General features: G+C 38.9%; 1 protein-coding gene across 4 annotated transcripts in view; it reads left to right on the top strand.

The window, feature by feature from the left end:
• Positions 1-2697: 2697 nt before the first annotated feature.
• The window catches only part of pals2b (protein associated with LIN7 2, MAGUK p55 family member b), an 80747-nt gene continuing 60739 nt past the window's right edge, over positions 2698-22705 (top strand). For 2 of the 4 annotated variants that reach the window (XM_061882402.1, XM_061882399.1), the window contains exon 1: positions 2703-2840. The gene's annotated coding sequence lies outside the window, so the exon portion shown is untranslated. Of the gene's footprint in view, positions 2841-5366; positions 5433-22705 lie in introns of all 4 variants that reach the window. The other 2 variants (XM_061882400.1, XM_061882401.1) reach the window with 2 other exon arrangements.

Genomic DNA, 22705 nt, shown 5'->3' with positions numbered 1-22705 from the left:
TTGCTCTGCCCTCCTCTCCTGCGTGGAGAGGTTATCAGGTGACCACAGATGAGGCACTAGCTGTTCAAAGTCGGGACCAGGGGTGGACCACTCATCTGTGCATCAGTTGGGGAGGTCTCTGTGCTGCTGACTTGTCTCCATTCAATATGATCCCCTGCTGGTTTCTCATTGTATCCCATTGGGTTTAGTTTTTTCTTGCCATAAAGTGGGATCTGAGCCGAGGATGTCTTTGTGGCTTGTGCAGCCCTTTGAGACACTTGTGATTAATAAATAAACTTTGATTGATTGATTCACATTTATTAACAAGTTTATTGGTGTGTTGAAAGTTAAGTCGGAGAAAATGCAGTCGTTTATATAAATTACTTAATGTTTCTGTGCGTCACGGACCGGTACCGGTGCATGGACCAGTGGTTGGGGACCTCTGCTTTACATGTCAAGTATGATTAAAACAAAAAGGAACGTTTTCATGATACACTGTAATTGTTGATGACTGAAGTATGCTGATAGCAACCCAACCTAACCCCCCATCCCACCCCCCGGATTGTAAATGATTAACTTGTGTGATGACTGTATTATGCTGATAGTATATATTTGTACCATAAATTGAATAACGTGGACCCCGAGTTAAACAAGTTGGAAAACTTTTTCGGGTGTCACCATTTAGTGGTCAATTGTACGGAATATGTACTGTACTGTCCAATCTACTAATGAAAGATTCAACCAATCAATCAATCAATCAATCAATCAATCAATCAATCAATCAATCAATCAATCAATCAACCAATCAATCAATCAATCAATCAATCAATCAATCAATCAGTATCCAAAATATTAGCAGCACTGAACCATAATAATAAGAATGTTAAAGGCCTACTGAAATGAGATGTTCCTATTTAAACGGGGATAGCAGGTCCATTGTATGTGTCATACTTGATCATTTCGCGATATTACCATAATTTTGCTGAAAGGATTTAGTAGAGAACATCCACGATAAAGTTCGCAACTGTCGGTGCTAAGAGAAATGCCCTGCCTCTACCGGAAGTCGCAGACGATGACGTCGCAAGTGTGGGGGCTCCACACATATTCACATTGTTTTTAATGGGAGCCTCCAATTAAAAGTGCTATTCGGACCGAGAAAACGACAATTTCCCCATTAATTTGAGCGAAGATGAAATATTTGTGTTTGAGGATATTGATAGCGACGGACTAGAAAAATAAAAAATAAAAAATAAAAAACGAGTTAAAAAAATAAAATGCGATTGCATTGGGACGGATTCCGATCTTTTTAAACACATTTACTAGGATAATTCTGGGAAATCCCTTATCTTTCTATTGTGTTGCTAGTGTTTTAGTGAGTTAAATAGTACTGGAAGGGTGTCTCCACGGGTGTCTTGACGCGCAGTGTCTCAGGGGAGTCGACGGCAGCTATGGACGGCACAAGCTCAGCTTTTCTCCGGTAAGAATTGACTTTCTAACCACAATTTTCTCACCGAAACCTGCTGGTTGACATTCGGTTGGGATCCATGTCTGCTTGACCGCGCTCTAATCCATAGTAAAGTTTCAGCTCCGGGAATTTTAAACAAGGAATCACCGTGTGTTTGTGTGGCTAAAGGCTAAAGCTTCCCAACTCCATCTTTCTACTGTGACTTCTCCAATATTAATTGAACAAATTGCAAAAGATTCAGCAACACAGATTTCCAAAATACTGTGTAATTATGCCGTTAAAGCAGACGACATTTAGCTGTGTGCGCGTAGCGCTCATACTGTCACGCCTGTAAGTTTATGTTTTGGTTTTGGTCAGGTTATGTTTAGTTTTTTTGGACATTTAAGTTCTGTCTTGGCACTTCCTGGTTTGATTTCATCTCCATGCCAACTCATTACTTTTCCCCTGTCATGTCATGTCCCTGTCCTCAGCCTCACACCTGTTTTCACTAATTATCATAGCTACTTAAGTCACTCTTTTTCTTGTCTTCTTTCTGGGATCTTCACACACGCTACCCATGCTGCACCTCCTTCATGCCCTCGTCCATAGTTCCATGCCGTGTAAGTTTTTGTATTTATGCCATTGTGCTAGTTTTGTTTATAGTTCATTATTATTCATGCCAATCGAGCAAGTGTTTTTGTTTCATGTTTGTAGTTTGCAGCATTTATGCTAGTCTTTTGTTTGTTCATAGCCATGTGTCCGTACCTCCTTGTGAGCGCCCTTAGTTTGTTTATTTTTTATTATAGTGTTTAAATAAACAACCATGTACTCACAGTCACGTCTCGCCCGTGCAAATCATTCTCTGCATCGAAGAAACAACTTTAATCCAAGCCAAATTGTGACACATACTTCCTAAAAACGCGCGACGTCTTGCGTACACGTCATCATTAAGCGACGGTTTCAAGACGAAACTCCCGGGAAATTTAAAATTGTAATTTAGTAAGCTAAAAAAGCCATATCGGCATGTGTTGCAATGTTAATATTTCATCATTGATATATAAGTATCAGACTGCTTGGTGGGTAGTCTGTTTCAGTAGGCCTTTAAACTAATACTAATCATTTTGTAATCAAAATTAAGACATTTAGCTAATATTTTGGACTGTATTGTAAGTTTAAGTCGTATTGTTTCATTTGATTGACGTGAACATGCAAAAACGTGCTGAATGAACAAGCCAGTGTGTGTTTCGCGAGTAAAGATTCACCCTAGACCGCGATTGGTCGGGGTTACGTGACGTCACAGAGAAGGCGGAGCCTCCGTGCGTGATTGGCACGGTGTTCTCCTGGCAGTCTGTTGCGGGACCAGGACAGCGACAGCCGGACGCGGGGCTCCAATTGTCTTCGACCCGGGACCACAAAGGTAAGACACTGGCCATGTCGTGACTCCACGCTGTCGTCCTGTTCACCATGTCTACACACTTTGTCGCGCCACTTTCCGGCGGTTTATTGGTCGGTCGTGTGAGCAGCTGTCAGTTGCGTGTCCTAAATGTGTGTCTCCTATTGTGGACATAAATGTGTGTGTCCTATTGTAGACATAAATATGTATCGCTTCCTCACGCACACAATGTTTGTATGTCCTTGTGTGGACGTACGTGTCTCTTCCGCACACGCTCAATGTGTCCCAAAAAAACGTGTCCTAGTTGCAAGTGTGCACACGCGATGTGTGTACAACCCACCCTCCCCGCCAAAAATAAAAAAATAAATAAAAAAAATGGCTGTAAATGTGGAGAGATTGGTGCGAACGTACAGCTGTGTGTACGCACACACACGGCGTAATCTTTTATGGCAAGGATGAAGCGTGAATAGAAATACTCCAATATTTAGAGCAGGGGTCACCAACGCGGTGCCCGCGGGCACCAGGTAGCCCATAAGGACCAGATGAGTAGCCCGCTGGCCTGTTCTAAAAATAGCTCAAATAGCAGCAATTACCAGTGAGCTGCCTCTATTTTTTTTATTTACTAGCAAGCTGGTCTCCCTTTGCTAGACATTTTTATTCTAAGAGAGACAACACTCAAATAGAATTTGAAAATCCAAGAAAATATTGCTTCTTATAACTTTTAGAAAGACACTTTTAGAGAAAAAATACAACCTTAAAAATGATTTTAGGATTTTTAAACCCATACCTTTTTACCTTTTAAGTTCCTTTGTCTTCTTTCCTGACAATTTAAATCAATGTTCAAGTATTTTTTTTTTTTTTGTAAAGAATAATAAATAAATTTTATTTTAATTCTTGATTTTAGCTTCTGTTTTTTCGACAAAGAATATCTGTGAAATATTTCTTCAAAGTTATTATGACTAAAATGATTCTGGCAAATCTAGAAAATCTGTAGAATCCAATTTTTATTCTGGAAAATCTTGAAGAAATAATGATTTGTCTTTGTTAGACATATAGCTTGGTCCAATTTGTTATATATTCTAACAAAGTGCAGATTGGATTTTAACCCAACATGTCATCAAAATTCTAAAATTAATTTTAATCAGGAAAAATTACCAATGATGTTCCATAAATTCTTTTTTAAAATTTTTTCAAAAAGATTCATATTAGCTAGTTTTTCTCTTCATATTTTTCGGTTGAATTTTGAATTTTAAAGAGTCCAAATTGAAGATAAACTATGTTTCAAAATTTAATTTTCATTTTTTTTCGTGTTTTCTCCTCTTTTAAATCGCTCAATTAAGTGTTTTTTTCATAATTTCTTCTCTTCATAGATTTATTTGTTAAAGGTAAATTGAGCAAATTGGCTATTTCTGGCAATTTATTTAAGTGTGTATCAAACTGGTAGCCCTTCGCATTAATCAGTACCCAAGAAGTAGCTCTTGGTTTCAAAAAGGTTGGTGACTCCTGATTTAGAGCATCACAAGCTTAAAATACTGCAAATAATTGCACTTTTCATTATTTCCAGCTGTAAAAACTTTGACCGACTGCAGCATGTCCATATCCGCCGACACAGTATTGATTTTTACGCTACCCTGAAAGGCCATCCCATAATAATTATTGACCATCATAATGTCAGAAGAAATTCACAAAAGGAAATGGTCTGCTATAGGGGGACAAAAGACCAGAAATGTAAATAAAAAATAACCTTTACATCAATGTTAATCAAACAGTGGTGATTCCTAGCGTCTTTAATGGTGTGTCAACTCGGAACGAGTATGACGATCTTCCTGGTAGGGGTGTATCCCTTTATGGAGGATGCCTGTGTGTTATTTTTTTTAACGTGGGGAGACTAGCGCACAGACAGTCACCACACATTCCTTGACAGATCCTGGTCAGGTTCCAGTGGCATGGAGTCCAAGACCCTTTTCTGCTGTAGCCTTCTGCCTCCTTCGCACCCGTTGTGTTAGTTCTTAAAGGCCTACTGAAACCCACTACTACCCACCACGCAGTCTGATAATTTATATATCAACGATGAAATATTAACATTGCAACACATGCAAATACGGCCTTTTTAGTTTACTAAATTACAATTTTAAATTTCCCAGGAGTTTCGTCTTCGAAACGTCGCGTAATGATGACGTGTACGCAAGACGTCACAGGTTTTTAGGAAGTATGAGCGCTGCACACACACACAGCTAAAAGTCGTCTGCTTTAACGGCATAATTATACAATATTTTGGAGATCTGTGTTGCTGAATCTTTTGCAATTTGTTCAATTAATATTGGAGAAGTCACAGTAGAAAGATGGAGTTGGGAAGCTTTAGCCTTTAGCCACACAAACACACGGTGATTCCTGGTTTAAAATTCCTGGAGGTGAAACTTTCCTATGGATCAGAGCGCGGTCAAGCCAACATGAATCCCAACCGAATGTCAACCAGCAGGTTTCGGTGAGAAAATTGTGTTTAAAAAGTCAGTTCTTACTGGAGAAAAGCTGAGCTTGTGCCGTCCATAGCTGCCGTCGACTCCCCTGAGACACTGCGCGTCAAGACACCCTTGGAGACACCCTTCCGACTATCAGGTACTATTTAGCTCACTAAAACACTAGCAACACAATAGAAAGATAAGGGATTTCCCAGAATTAACCTAGTAAATGTGTCTAAAAACATTGGAATCCGTCCCAATGCAATCACGTTTTTTTTTTTAAACGTTTTTATTTATTTATTTTTTTCTAGTCTGTTGCTATCAATATCCTCAAACACAAATCTTTCATCCTCGCTCAAATTAATGGGGAAATTGTCGTTTTCTCGGTCCGAATAGCACTTTTTGTTGGAGGCTCCCATTAAAAACAATGTGAATATGTGAGGAGCCATCACACGTGTGACGTCATCGTCTGCCACTTCCGGTAGAGGCAGGGCATTTCTCTTAGGACCGAAAGTTGCAAACTTTATCGTGGATGTTCACTACTAAATCCTTTCAGCAAAAATATGGCAATATCGCAAAATGATCAAGTATGACACATAGCATGGACCTGCTATCCCCGTTTAAATAAGAACATCTCATTTCAGTAGGCCTTTAATGGCGTGTCAACGATCCAGTCATCATCATCGGCGGTTACTCAGAACGAGTATATGACTATTGTCCTGGTAGGGGTGTATCCCTTTATGGAGGGTGCCTGTGCGTTATTTTGTTTAACGTGGGGAGACTAGCGCACAGACAGTCACCACACGTTCCTTGACAGATCCTGGTCATGTTCCAGTGGCATGGAGTCCAAGACCCTTGTTTGCTGCAGCCTTCTTCCCTCATCGCACCTGTTGTGTTCTTAAATCTACCGTCTTCCGCTTGCTCCGCCGTTGAGGTCTTTACCGTAACCCTGGCTAGGGGGCAGTCAGGTACTAGGTTTTGGCCAAGGGCCACCTGGGGTAACAGTAGTAAAGGGGTTGACTTCCTAGTGCCCCAAGACCCCATAGAGGAGCCCACTGCCGGATGCACTTAAACGTCATGGCCAGGACACCATCCAGTAAGGCAGTAGTGACGGAATTATTTTACAAGGTGAGTGGGAAATATTTACAGTCACTTCTGTACGTAATGAGGGGTAATATACTGAAATAAGACCTGCTCAAAGGCCTTGTGGTTAGAGTGTCCGCCCTGAGAACGGTGGGTTGTGAGTTCAAACCCCGGCGGAGTCATACCAAAGACTACAAAAATGGGACCCATTACCTCCCTGCTTGGCAGTCAGCATCAAGGGATGGAATTGGGGTTTGAATCTCCAAATGATTCGCAGGCGCGGCCACCGCTGCTGCTCACTGCTACCATGCGGGGATGGGTCAAATGCAGAGGATAATTTCACCGCACCTAGTGTGTGTGACAATCATTGGCACTTTAACTTTTAACGTAGCTGTTTATTCCGAACAAGTGCTAGTCAACAACATACATATTAAAGTTTGCGGTATTCTATGTAGGACAATTGTGCCATGGACCCTGAATTTTCGCCTGTTTACATCGCAATGTAGGCTGGGCTGTAGGACTCGCTAACGAGTTAAGTCTGTTATGCGCCTTAGTTTATAGGCAGTTAAGGGCTGCTAAAAACTGGGCTAGTTAGCAAAATACGGGTAACGCTAGCAACCATGTCCACGGCATCTGAAGTTACGAAGTTACTCTGCTCTAAGTGGTGGTTTGATTGGTTTATTGAGACATGTATTAGTAGATTGCACAGTACAGTACGTACAATTGACCACTATTTGGTAACACCAGAATAAGTTTTTCAACTTGTTTGGGTCGAGGTCCACGTTAATCAATTCATGGTACAAATATATACTATCAGCATAATACAGTCATCACACAAGTTAATCATCAGAGTATATACAGTACATCGAATTATGTACAATCCGGGTGGTGGGATGTGGAGGGGGTCGGGAGAAGGTTAGGTTGGGTTCACTTGCTTAAAGAGAACAAGTGCTTCGTAAATTGGATATGACTACAAAATGTGGCTAAAGAAGGCTGTACAATATTCAGAGGCACACGAAATAGAAAGATATTACTTAGCGTCAACGATGACAAAGGAGCACAGCTCAACCAACAGCAGCGTGGACGAGCAGCATTTGTTTTCATAGTGGGGAAAAAAAATAAGGATTTCTACAAAACACGATCTCGGGAATAACACAATCGGTATTTTATGGACCCCAACGACCGCGTTGCATCGAACTTTGAGTGTACCATGCTGTATTCAGTGTAGGGCTGGGCGATATGGCCTTTTTTTAATATCTCAATATTTTTAGGCCATATCGCGAAACACGATATATATCTCGATATTTTGCCTTGGCCTTGAATAAAAACTTGATGCATATAATCACACCAGTATGATGATTCTATGTGTCTACATTAAAACATTCTTCTTCCTACTGCAATAATAAATGCTCATTTTAAACTTTCATGCAGAGATGGAAATCACAACTAAGTCAATTGACCAAAACTGTATTTATTAAACAGTTATTAAGCAGTGGCACAAACGTTCACGTCATTTCCAAAACAGAAAGTGCTAGATTGTCAGAGACATTTTAAGTGTCAAATAAAAATGAGCTGTTTAATAGAAAATGAAATAGTGTTTGTCCTTCACTATGTTGTTGGTTACTACGGACGTTATTAAATTCTGTTGTTGACTATTTTTTTCATTCGGTGTTGATGTGGAAATGGTTACGTCGGCATATTGTTGGTGTGGCACCAAATGGTGATGTTGACATGCGGAAAAAGCACTCTTTATTCTCTAGGAGGTGACTTTTCAAAGGATGGTACATATTAGCAGTAATGCTACTTTTGGTAGCAACACTTTTGGCCCACACTTGACAGATCAGGTTGTCTGCTCGATATATTCCCACTTGAATCCAAACCACCGCCAGACGATTATTCCTTTATTCGCACCTTCTTTCTCTCGTATTACCACTGGCACGGCTCTGCTAGCATCACAGCTTATGTTACCCATGCTGCTACCTCTCTGCTCCGCGAGGGCGTATACGTATGTGACGTATGACATGACAGTATGTGACGTATGTAAGAAGGTGCGCTTGTCTGTGAGAAGGAGACCCATGAAAGAGCGAAAAGAGCCTGTAGTGTAATGCCCGCAGTTAAAAGCAACTGCGTTAGAACGTATACTCGAATATCACGATATAGTCATTTTCCATATCGCGCAGAGACAAACCCACGATATATCGTTTATATCGATATATCGCCCAGCCCTAATTCAGTGCAAACTAGAAATGTTTTGATCAGGGTTTTATGCTGCCAATGCTGACCATGCATGAGTAAGATACAGATCACATGTATCACCTGTACATTTTTGACTAAATGGATCGGCTCCACGCTGTGTATGGGGACTTGTAATTAGCTTCTAGCTGCTTGTCGGCCAGAGGCATAAAATAAGGGGATTGTGTTAGTGATTGGCGTTGAAAGGCATTACTCGACAATGGTGATTAAAGGAATGCACAAAAAAATCGAGTCACATCCGAATCGCGATTATTCATCTCCATTGATTCATAATCCTCAGAAATTGGGGGGAAAAATTAAGACATTTTTAGGCCATTTCCATCCACCAGAAGGAGCTTTTCTAACATGTAACCCTTTTTGAGGAAAAAGTCATAATGATTATGCCAAATAATACTTTGAGAGAATCGGTTGAATTGAGTTGTCACCCAGGAATCGATATGAATCGTTAGGTGCCCAAAGAATCACACCCCTAGCCATCATGTGCTTTTTGAGTGTATTCAAAATGGTTAACACAACTTTTAATATCAGAGGTTTTATTTACATTTACATTGGAATCTGTATGCGTGTGTTTGTTAATGAGGCGCGTAATCCAAATGTCATCCTTGTTTTGCAACCTTTCTAAGCAATTTACCCTGGCCTGACATGATGGGGAGGACCCTTCACATCTGGGAAACACACATTTATGGGTGTTCTCGTCTTCCCTTCGATCTTCTAAGAGCCTAATCAAATGAGTTGTATGTAATACTATTGAGTGGCAGGAAGGAGAGTAGACTGCATTAGAGTACAGGAGTCTCAGGGCAGGGAAGACCATAATGACCCGTGCCAGGATCCAGCATGACCTTTATTGTTCTGCATGGGTGCAGTGTGGCACGCCAAACTGCTCAGCCCACATGCACTTTGTGGAAAACCATATTTCATCTTCCTGATGTTGGCAGAAGGTGTTTAGTAATTCAGACTATAGGGGACGCTTTTGTGAGCGGTGGTTGCTAACACTTGTCACCTCAAGTAAGTTTGTTTGACTGGTTTGAGCGCGACTATCCAATAAAACGTCAGATAGTGATTATTTCATTAATTGAGGAATCTATCAGATAATAATAAATAAAACGCACTGAATAACTTCAATGCGTCTTTTAGGGGAGATAGTTGAAATAAAGAAAATGTTGACCTTTATTCTTTCTTCTTATGAATGCACATAACATTGAAATTGCACTTGTACCAATTATTTATTACTTGTTTGAAAAAAAACACAAAAAAAAAACTTCTAACCAGGGACAGTAATAGATAATAAAGAACCAAAGTGAACAAAAAGATGTATGATAAATTGAGGGACAATGTATTCAACATATTTGAACGGGTGGAAAGAGTGCTGTTTGATTTTTGGGCAAACAACTTTGACATTCAAACTGTAGATGATATAACATGTCCTCACATGCCCACATGTGTTTGAATAAAACATTTAAGTCAAACATAAAAGGTGGTGTGATCAACCGAAATAGGGAGTTCACCTTGTTTTTGCTTTTGTGCTGTTCTTAAAATAGGCAGGAGGCTTTATGCTAACGTTGTACCATTGATGTAGTGACATTGTGAAAATCAATCAGTCAACATTTAATTATATAGCTCTAAATCACAAGTGTCTCAAAGGGCTGCACAAGCCACAACAACATCCTCGGTTCAGAGCCCACATAAGGGCAAGGAAAAATAACTGTTGTGTGACTATCAAAAAGTAATTAGTCACTGAGAGTGGTAAGCAGGGCTCTGTCTGACACGCTAGGTCCAAGGATGCAATACGAAGTATTTATTGCTGTTTTGAGGATGATTTATTGTCCCTTTGAGTAAAGGTTTCTCATAGTCATCATTGTCACTGTCAACGACGTCTCACTGGGGTGAGTTTTTCCTTGCCCTTATGTGGGCTTCTACCGAGGATGTCGTTGTGGTTTGTGCAGCCCTTTGAGACAATTGTGATTTAGGGCCATATAAATAAACATTGATTGATTGATGTTTTGCGTTTCTTATGCATCACTGATAGTGTTTTCGTATTTTGTTTGTATAAATGGCTACACTTTTATTATTGTAAATGTTGCTTTTTACCGTAGCACTTTTAACATTTATCCAAGTGAAAAGTGCATTACAAAAAAAATCTCTTATTGTTAATTATGTATGGTGAGTGTTGTGACATCCTGCTCTGTTCAGTGGTCCTTGAACATACCATAAGAACACCTCTGTCTTGTATGAGCCTTCATTGTAATTCTGTTTTAAGAGAGCACATCTTATAGGTTCAATGTGCACGATTAAATATCTTAGTTGCTCTGATGATAATGTGTTTCTATAAGTTTAGATCGGGATATGTCATTTTTGGGGAAATGTGTTAATGCCTCTTGTTTTCATGTTAGCATTTAAGCTAGCACGCTGGTGCCCAGTGAGTCTTTAAAACTGTGGCTATCCATCATTTTATAATAAAAGGGTAAACTAATCGTCTGGGTTTTTACTGCGGTTAGCAATAATAGTTAATCGTTACATGCCTACACTCTTGGCACGCTGCCGTTCCTGCCACACGCACTTAGGCCACATCACCCGCAGCGTAACCTACATCACCGTAAGGAAGTACATCACGCTCATGTGCTCACTAATTCTTGCAGAAACGGTTAATTTTATACATTTGTATTAATCAAACTCATTAAAATAATAATTGACACAACAAATACAAATCAAAGCTGTTTTTTTAAATCAATGAATTGTTGCAGCTCTACAATCCAGGCTAAAGCACGATTGCTCATGCACGAGCAAGGGCATGAGTGCCATACCATGTTGTCCGATTAAAAGCTATTGGTTTTTATTAAAAACAGCAAGTTTGCATCAAAAGAGCAAAAAAAACCCCTTCTGCAGCTCTCATGGTTATTGATACATAGGATGATAGATTAACAATGCATCCATAATAGGAATGATTCAAGCTTCCCAGCTATGAATGCATCATAAGTCATTGCTGCCCTTCTTCTCCTTCCCTTTGCTGTTAACACATCAGTGCCTCCCAGTGCTCATTATGGACTGGCGCTGGTGTAAAGACTTGAATCAGAAAGCCACACTGACAGTCAACTTAGCAAGTGTCATGACAAGGAAAAGTGAAACCAGCAGAGAAAACCTACTATGGCCTATTGTGCTGACTCAGCAGGGTTTTTATATGGCCGTTCTCTTAAAGGGACAATACTCACAAACAAAAATAACACATCTATGAACAACTAAAAACTCCTGGCTCTCAAAAGAGAAACTGGGCATATACTGTACAACCTGCCAAGAGGCTCAGTGGGGTTTCCGTGCCAAGGTAGTAGTGGACTGTCATGTGATCAGATCCTCTGAAGCTGCATGGCTGTGCGCACACTCTCCACCTGCTTCAACATGAGCAAGGAGAATTAGGCCATGTTTAGTTACGTTGACGAAGGAGCACTGATGCGGAAATGTTGTGGAGGGATTTTGGAGTGTTTTTCATCAACATGAGCATTAGAATGCCTGGTAGACACATCCATCCACTCTATAACATGTACTGGACTAAAATGCATATTTTACTTAGAAAATGCTACCTTTACTTAATCAACATGACCACTAAAACGCTAACGTGAGCTTGGTAGGCATCAATCCTCTCCATAAAATGTACTGGACTAAAAATGAACATTTTACTTTGAAAACATTACATTTATTTGATCAACATGACCACTAAAACATAAACGTGAGCTCAGTAGACACATCCAACCACTCCATAAAATGTACTGCACTAAAATACATATTTTACTTTAAAAACACTACATTCATTTGATCTACATGACCACTAAAATGCGAATGTAAGCTCGGTAGATACATCCAACCCACTCCATAAAATATACTTGACTAAAATTCATATTTTACTTTTTAAAACGCTAAAACATTTATTTGATCAACATGACCATAAAAGTAATCGTGAGCTCAGTAGACACATCCAACCACTCTATAAAATGTACTGGCCTACAACGCATATTTTACTTTGAAAACACTAAAATTATCTGATCGACATGACCAATAAAATGTGAATGTGAGCTCGGTACACACATCCAAGTACTCCATAAAATGTACTGGAGTTGCATATTTTACTTTGAAAACACTACATTTATTCGATCAACAGGACCATTAAAATGCAAATGTGAGCACGGTAGACACATCCAAAAACTCTATAAAATGAACTGGATTAAAATGCATATTTTACTTTGAAAACACTACATTTATTTGATCAACATGACCACTAAAACGCAAATGTAAACTTGGTAGACATATCCAACCAATCCATTAAATGTAGTGGAGTAAAAATGCATATTTTGATTTAAAAACACTACATGTTTTTATAAATTAGGGAATGTTTCAAATCAGGGGTCACCAACGCGGTGCCCGCGGGCACCAGGTAGCCCGTAAGGACCAGATGAGTCGCCCGCTGGCTTGCTCTAAAAATAGCTCAAATAGCAGCACTTACCAGTGAGCTGCCTCAATTTTTTTTGTTTTATTTACTAGCAAGCTGGTCTCGCTTTGCTTGACATTTTTTATTCTAAGAGAGACAACACTTAAATAGAATTTGAAAATCCAAGAAAATATTTTAAAGACTCGTTCTTCACTTGTTTAAATAAATTCATTTATTTGTTTTACTTTGCTTCTAATAACTTTCAGAAAGACAATTTTAGACAAAAAATACGTTAAAATTATTTTAGGATTTTTAAACACATATACCTTTTTACCTTTTAAATTACTTCCTCTTCTTTCCTGACAATTTAAATGAATGTTCAATTATTTTTTTTTTTATTGTAAAGAACAATAAATACATTTTAGTTGAATTCTTCATTTTAGCTTCTGTTTTTTCGACAAAGAATATTTGTGAAATATTTCTTCAAACTTATGACTAAAATTAAAAAAAAATATGCTGGCAAATCCAGTAAATCTGTAGAATCAAATTTTTATTCTGGAAAATCTTGAAGAAATAATTTGTCTTTGTTAGACATATAGCTTGGTCCAATTTGTTATATATTGTAACAATGTGCAGATTGGATTTTAACATGTCATCAAAATTCTAAAATTAATCTTTATCTGGAAAAATTACTAATGATGTTCCATAAATTCTTTTTTTTATTTTTTCAAAAAGATTCGAATTAGCTAGTTTTTCTCTTTATATTTTTCGGTTGAATTTTAAATTTTAAAGAGTCCAAATTGAAGATAAACTATGTTTCAAAATGTAATTTAAATTTTTTTCATGTTCTCTCCTGTTTTAAATCGGTCAATTAAGTGTTCTTTTCATAATTTATCCTCTACAAAATACCTTCCATAAAAGGAAAAAACATGTACGACGGATTGACAGACAGAAATACTCTTTTTTTTTTTTTTTTTTTTTTTTTTTTTTAATATATATATATAGATTTATTTTTTAAAGGTAAATTGAGCAAATTGGCTATTTCTGTCAATTTATTTAAGTGTGTATAAAACTGGTAGCCCTTCGCATTAATCAGTACCCAAGAAGTAGCTCTTGGTTTCAAAAAGGTTGGTGACCCCTGTTTTAAATAAACCCCTCGGCCCCAAATATGTACATGTTATACTTATAGCATAACTTTTTGTATGGAGTCTTACTAAGTAAGTCCATGTGTTTGATTGTATAATGCAGCTAGTCTTTATCAGGCTCATCAGTGCAAAAACCTCATGAGTCCTATACAGTGGACATTTGCTTTTTTGAATAAAAAGTTATTTTTTCCTAAACTTGTAAAAAAAAAAAAAAACAATTGTCCACTGCAGATGAAGCGGTTACAGGTGGTTTGACTGGTTAAAGCTCGGTTATGATTATTATTATTATGGTCGTCGTTTGCTTAGTCGTTCATCTTATGGGTGGCGGTGTAATCCTCTTATTGCGCGGCTACGTTGAACTCATAGAGTGACCTACATAGGCTTGGTCTGGATGCGAGAGGCGGGGACGCGTGTGGTCAGATGGGAGGAGTTACAGTGTCAAAAGTTATCTTATATACAAGAGTGGTATCACAATTGTGCCTAACAGACCATAATGCTCAGCATGGTCTACCTAATATTGTGGCCAATATATGGACATGGAGAGTCAGCACCTTCTCATGCTGCCAATGTAAACGTGCATCAAGGTGCGCCCCTACAGGACTCACTCTGCACCCCCAAGTTTGTAACTGCTCCTCCAAGACCAAGCCCCTTTAGCGACATCTGGGCTCCGCTGCGGCATGAGCTCCCGGCCTCTTTTGTGATTGTCAGGTCATTGCGAGGAAGCGGGAGTGACAGCTGCTGCCCCCCACCTACAAGCTCTGTGATGCACACAGAATAGAAGATGGGTTGAACACTGTACTGCGTCTGGCCACAAAATTGTTACTCCAGCGTTTGCTGCTTTTAAAATGTGCGGCACATGAGTGGGGAAAAAAGCACAAAACAAAATACACGAGCCCTCTGATCTTCTATAATCCCTCATCCAGGAGCTCGCCATCATTGGACTGCTTCCCTGCAGGCTCGCCAATGGCAGCTGGGTTTGACAGTGACCACTTCCTATTAGAAGGGTTGTGACAGGACAAAGGGGGCGGTCTCGTGCATCATCAGCGTTCCAAGCTGCTTAACCTTTGTGAAAATATGAACATGTGACGTGACCGAGCTCTATAAATATTCTCAAATCTGTTATGTTGATAGAACATTCCCCGGCTTCCTTGTTGTCTTTAGAAGCATACTTGCAAGCTCAGTCCGCTGTCACGCTTGAGCTTGCAAGCATCAAAAGACCAATTCTAGGCTGGTGTTTAACCGGACTTTGTCAATTTGTGAAGTTTCAGCAACGCTTCCGCTAACATTAATGATGTCACTAAGAAAGGAAAACGTAGGTGATATACACGGGTTAGCTCAGAATGCTATTCACATTTGGACCCAGAACCTTATTATTTTCATTGCTGAGAAAACGAGTGTCCCAGTACGCTCTTCTCTTGTCATCCTCACAAGACCTTTTTTCATTTTTCCCCTAGTCTTATCAAGCCTAAAGTATTTAGAGATAAAATGTGTCTCCTGTGCCCATGTTCTACATTCCTGGCAAATAAGGTTGCAAACCTCTTTTGTGAGCTCCTCCTTACTGTCACCGCCGCATGCTTGTCTTTTCCCTCCATGAACATTCTTCCAGGGGATATCTTTCATTTCCAGCGTGTGTGGCCAGCCTGATTGTTGCGTAATGAATGGACCTCTCACTCTGTCCCTCCAAGGGATACTCAGTGAAGCAGTAATTATCTTCGATGTGCTGCAGCTGGAAGGGAGAGTCAGTGAGGAGTGGAGTTGTAAAGTAATGACATTTAAGCTCCTAACGTGTAGCCTGGCTTGACTTGAGCTTCAGGAGAGAGCCGCTTACGGCCGAAGGCGATAAGAACGATGTCATCGCCTCTTCAGCGCTTGGACATTCCATGTTTTGGGCTGGTGAAGGTTTCCCTCTCATCCATCAAATATAGTGTTTCCCACAGGACCGCAAGGTGTCTGGAGTGGTGCTTTATGTCATCATCTCATTTGCATAATTAGCCGTAACACAAGTGCATGTCTTTTTTTCCGCCGTTGTGGCCCTACTTGGCAACATTGGCAAATTCATTTGTGGGTCACCAATGAATGTATGAACAAATGTGTGTTTTTATTTAAGTGCCTCGTACTTTCCATTTGTTCTGAATATTGGTCGACTTGGTGAGTGCCGTTAGATCACTGATTTAAGATGCACGGCTATATAATCCGATACCTACTATTTTGATGATATCGACCAAAATTCGATATCAATATCAAATCATGACACGCCTATGTACTTAAAACGATATGACAATTCCATGTCACAGTTATTGGGACCAAAATCAATCAATCAATGTTTATTTATATAGCCCTAAATCACCAGTGTCTCAAAGGGCTGCAGAAACCACAACACAAACCATAACGACATCCTCGGTAGAGCCAACATAAGGGCAAGGAAAACTCACCCCAGTGTGACGCCGGTGACAGTGACAATGATGACTATGAGAAACATTGGAGAGGACCGCATATGTGGTCCAGGGGACCACATGCAATGGATGTCGAGCGGGTCTAGCATGATACTGTGAAAGTTTAATCCATAGTGGATCCAACACAACCATGAGAGTCCAGACCAAAGTGGATCCAACACAGTAGCGAGAGTCCCGTCCATAGTGGAGCCAACAGGAAACCATCCCAAGTGAAGGCAGATCAGCTGCGCAGAGATGTCCCCAGCCGATACACAGGCGAGCAGTCTATCCTGGGTCCCGACTCTGGACGAGCGGTCCATCCTGGGTCCCGACTCTGGACAGCCAGTACTTCATCCATGGCCAACGGACCGTACCCCTTCCACAAGGGAGAGTGGGACAGAGGAGAAAAAGAAAAGAAACCGCAGATCAACTGGTCTAATAAGGGGGTCTATTTAAAGGCTAGAGTATACAAATTAGTTTTAAGGTGAGACTTAAATCATCACAGTATTGTGGAATGTGTTCAAAAGTACACACTACACTCTTCTGACCACATTTTTTTGAAAATAACTAACACACTGTTCGAAAAGCTACTATTTTATGGAAGTAGAATTGTCTAACATCAACTTATATACATCCATCCATCCATCCATTTCTACCGCTTATTCCCTTTAACACATACGCATATATTAATAAATATACAAGTAAAAATACAAACGTGATATACAAATAAATACATTTGTATAAATAAACGTGTATTTGTAAATATATTTTTGAGATTTTAATACAAATATGCTTGAATTTGTATTTGTATTGAATTTGCATATGTGAATCGCTTTTTTGCTTTTGTGTCAATGAAATAGTCCTCCCACAAACCAGATGCACAAACAAAAATGTGACCTACACACTCTCCTGAACAACCAGCAGAAGGCACTGTAGCCAGAGCGGTCTGGGTCACATAGCATTGTATATGCAAAATGCCCAGAGTTCTCTGCACAAAAACAATCCATGTCTTTACAGTGAGAACGCACAGCGGGCCTGAGCTTGCTAACATTAGCGTTGTTTTACCTAATGCTAATTTATCCAGTTGATCTAAAAGACCGTGCTAGCTGCTTATTTTATTGTATCAATGCCGTTTAATGACCTTGTCCCGATGTAGATACTGAACTCTTATCAGTGCAATGTGTGTCAAATCATCATCATCATATATCAATCATCATGTGACCCCCCCACTAGTGTGCCTCTAATTGGCTCGCCAGTGTCTGACCATGTCTCTGACTGAGACCGCTCTGGCTGCAGTGCCCTCTGCTGGTTGTTCAGGGGAGTGTGTAAGTCACATTTATTTGTGCATCTGGTTTGTGGGAGGAATGTCTCATCGACACAAAAGCAAAAAAGTGATCCACATATGCAAATTCAATACAAATACAAATACAAAATCAAGCATATTTATATTAAAATCTCAAAAATATATTTACAAATACACGTTTATTCATACAAATTCTTGATTATATTTATATTAATATCTCAAAAATATATTTACAAATACACGTTTATTCATACAAATTATTGATTATATTTATATTAAAATCTCAAAAATATATTTACAAATACACGTTTATTCATACAAATTCTTGATTTGTCTGTATGTCACATGTTTATATTTATACATTTTATTTGTATACATTTTCAAATCTCAAATATATTTACAAATATGCATATATTTATACAAATTATTTATTTATTTGTATATCACATTTGTTATTGAATATTTATTAATATATGCTAGGGGTGCAACGGTACGTGTATTTGTATTGAACCGTTTCGGAACTGGGGTTTCGGTTCGGTACGAGGGTGTATCGAACGAGTTCGTAAACTAAAGTCTTAACAAGCTGCTCTGCATCTGATTGGTTACATACAAAGCCAATCAGCAGAGCGTATTCAGAGCGATGTAACAGCCAATCAGCAGTGCGTATTCAGAAAGCATGGAGTCAGTGCTCCGGTGTCGAGATGAGCAGATATCGGTTTAGCAGGTGAGCAGCGGACATCGTACACTCCCCAAATTATAAAAAACACTTCCCAGTCACAACTATTACAAACATCACTATGAGCCTGTTGACCTTCTAGAAACTTAAACTGCAGCTCAGCTCGCTCATAGTTCTGGGTTGAGGTGAAGGCTAATTAGCTTTTAGCGTTATGTTAGCTAATTTTGCTGTGTGTGTGTGTGTGTGTGCGTGCGCGTGCGTGCGTGCGTGTGTGTGTGTGTATAATAAAAGTCAACTACAGACTTCCCAAATGCTGTAATAAATTAAGCATGATGAGTTGACTTGAAACTGTTTAATTTTGCACTTTTTATAGGTAGAAGAAAGGTTTTGTCATTTGATTTAATCAAAGCAACAACTTGAAGCAGTTTAATGTGGATTAACGTGGGCAGAATTATAGTGTTCCCAATGTTAAAAGGATAAAGCCATTGTTTACAAATTTGGTAAATAAATAACCAAAAAATGTATATTTTGTTGTTTTCTTACTGTACCGAAAATGAACTCAACCGTGACCTCTAAACCGAAGTGAAATTTTTGTGTACCGTTACACCCCTAATATATGCACATGTATTATTATCATATTGCTATGTATAAGTCGATGTGAAATAATTCTACTTCCATACTATTTTGCATGTTTTTTTTCTTCCAGTATGCCTCACTGATAGTGTTTTGTCGTAGTATTAGATCTTTTTTAATGATTAAGCTTTTATTGTTTTTAAACATTGCTTTGTAATGTCGCACTTTAAAACGTATTCAAATAAAAAGTGCGTAACAAACAACTAAAATAACTAGCTATTGTTACTATTCATTATTTCCTTTTGGTGTCATACTCTGTACAGCGCTCCTTGAACTCACCATAAAAACTAGTATTCCCCTGAGTAAGAAGGATCACTCTGTTCTCAGAGAGCACAGTTTATAGCTTCATTGTACACAATTGAATATCTTCGTAGCGCAAACAGATATTTATTGTAACGGATTGGGGTGTGACGTTTCTTCTTGGGGAAAGTCTCTTGTTCTCATGTTAGCATTTGAGCTTGCGAGCTGGCGCCAGTCAGTCTAAAAATTTTAATTGAAAACCGTAATAGTAACAGTCTGATGTTTTACCACGGTCACCATTTTTACCGTTATCGTTTCATCCCTAATACTTACGCAATACTTACCCCTACAGATGTCCGATAATGGCTTTTTTGCCGATATCCGATATCGCTCAACTCTTAATTACAGATTCCAATATCAACCGTTACCGTGGAATTAACACATTATTATGCCTAATTTTGCTGTGATGCCCAGTTGGATGCATTGAACAATGTAACAAGGTTTTCCAAAATAAATCAACTCAAGTTATGGTAAAAAGTGCCAACATGGCACTGCCATATTTATTATTGAAGTCACAAAGTGCATTTTTTTTTCAACATGCCTCAAAACGGCAGCTTGGAATTTGGGACATGCTCTCCCTGAGACCCACTACAACTATGGAAAGTAATATACTTTGACTTTCACAAAGTGCATTATTTTTTTATCTTTTTGAAACATGACTCAAAAAAACAACTACAAAAACAATGAACGCACGTAGCTTCAGTCCAGAGTATACGAGAGTAATAAAGTAAACAATAACATAGTCCTCCTTTAGTGCAAGACTGCCTGGCATACTGTATAACAGGAAATTATAAACTGGGCTCAATCTGCCCTGCTCTAACGTATTTGTATAAGTAACACAAATGTGCTGCAAGCTAGTGGTGAGTGTTTGAAGTGGCCTACCAGTCAGTCAGAGCTTCTGAAATGCTGCGTTGAGACAGGGGTGGTTTTTGTTGTATTTTTTTTTTTTCTTGGCGGAGTATTTAAGCGACAACTGTGTGGTTCTACTTTTTTTCGCTGTTTGATTTTCATCCATCTTCCGCTTGATATTCATCGTGTATCTCCTTATGATTCTTGAAGAGGTGGAGATCAAATTGCTTTAATTAAAGGAAGACGTCTTGGTTCCTCCACGCATAACCAACTTTTTGCAGTCATTGCAAATTGCCAATTTTTTATCCGTCAGAGACGCTTTAAAATAATCTCAAACCATGCGTTAGTCAGTCACCGAGCGAGCTGGCTTGTTAGCCAGGCTACAGCACCGGCAACAACACACTCTTGTTGTTGTTATGCTCTGCTCGCGGCGGTTTGATGAGGTCATCAAGCGTCGCCAGTAAACTCCTCATGCTGCAGTCGTGCTGCAACTCCTGTGTTGTGTTTGGGAGAGGGGAGGGGCTGCTGACTGGGAGACGCAACTGCTCTGTATTTCTCCCTATGTCCGTGTACTGCTCCGTACAGCGGCGTTTTAAGAATTTATAAATTTTACTTTTTGAAACAGATACCGATAATTTACGATATTATATTTTAAAGCATTTATCGGCCATAATATCAGTAGTCCGTGGAATTAACACATTATTATGCCTAATTTAGTTGTGATGCCCAGCTGGATGCATTGAACAATGTAACAAGGTTTTCCAAAATAAATCAACTCAAGTTATGGTAAAAAGTGCCAACATGGCACTGCCATATTTATTATTGAAGTCACAAAGTGCATTTTTTTTTCAACATGCCTCAAAACAGCAGCTTGGAATTTGGGACATGCTCTCCCTGAGACCCACTACAACTATGGAAAGTAATATACTTTGACTTTCAAAAAGTGCATTATTTTTTTATCTTTTTGAAACATGTCTCAAAAAAACAACTACAAAAACAATGAAAGCACATAGCTTCAGTCCAGAGTATACGAGAGTAATAAAGTAAACAATAACATACTCCTCCCTAATAATATTATCGGACTACGGATAATATCGGTAGTCCGATATTATCGGTCATATCTCTACTCAACTCACTTATTTAAGATGTAAATCTCACAACAGTTTATGATTTGATTAAATTATGATTCTTAGCGTGATGATTTGATTGAGAATCGATTCAGGACGTTTCTTGATTCAAACCGAATACCGTATATTCAGACTATAGGGCACACCGGATTATAAGGTGCATTAAATGGGTCATTTTATAATTTTTCTTCTAGATGTAAAATACTTTCTTGTGGTCTACATAACATGTCATGGGTGGTTGAAATGTTGCATGGATGATGTTTTACAGACCATCTTCAAGTCACTTTGTGACCATTTCTTCAGGATGTGCCGTTTTGTGGGCGCTCTTATTCACGTGCCTCCACTTCCCTGTCATCCATGTTGTATTTTTTAGCTGCTTCCATAGCAAGTTCACTGACAGATATAAGTTAGAAGTGTTCGCTATTTTGTATTAGAAATGGCAACAACAGAGGATGAATTCCTCACAAAGAGAGGATAAAGAAAAAGAAGCTTATTGACTAAGTGCGGACTACGATGGCAGAAGCGCACACATTTTTAGAACTTATGTAGATCCAAAATACACATCAAAAGGTACTAATAGGTAAGGAAAGTTGGTTTTGCATAATACTGCCAAACAAAACGCCAGATAATATGTCTGCTAATAGGTGCCATTTTGGGGTCCTTATACACACACCATAATAATGCTTGTACGTTGAAGCACAGTACGTCTGACTACGGTAGCCGTAATGCTCCCGACAATTCATCAAGCAGTGCGGCTTCTTGGCTTACCAAAGTCGTACAGATTTTTGAGCACCGTGTGTAATGTTGTTTATTTTCAATGAGACCTCAAAGTTTTAGTTTTGCTTCCTAATGTTAGCATCATTTATTGAACAACCTGCAGTCCACACGTATCTCTTATGTGTGACTGCTATCTACTGGTCACACTTATCATTACACCATGTACCAAATAAAATAGCTTGGAGGTCGTTAAGCACAAGCAAAATTAATACGTACAAACCCCGTTTCCATATGAGTTGGGAAATTGTGTTAGATGTAAATATAAACGGAATACAATGATTTGCAAATAATTTTCAACCCATATTCAGTTGTATATGCTACAGACAAGATATTTAAAGTTCAAACTTTTTTTTTTGCAAATAATCATTAACTTTAGAATTTGATGCCAGCAACACGTGACAAGGAAGTTGGGAAAGGAGGCAATAAATACTGATAAAG

This window comes from Nerophis ophidion, linkage group LG21 (assembly GCF_033978795.1).
Source record: "Nerophis ophidion isolate RoL-2023_Sa linkage group LG21, RoL_Noph_v1.0, whole genome shotgun sequence".
Classification (NCBI taxonomy): Eukaryota; Metazoa; Chordata; class Actinopteri; order Syngnathiformes; family Syngnathidae; genus Nerophis; species Nerophis ophidion.
The sequence above is the reverse complement of the archived record's forward strand: the minus strand, read 5'-3'. Positions and strand labels throughout refer to the sequence as shown.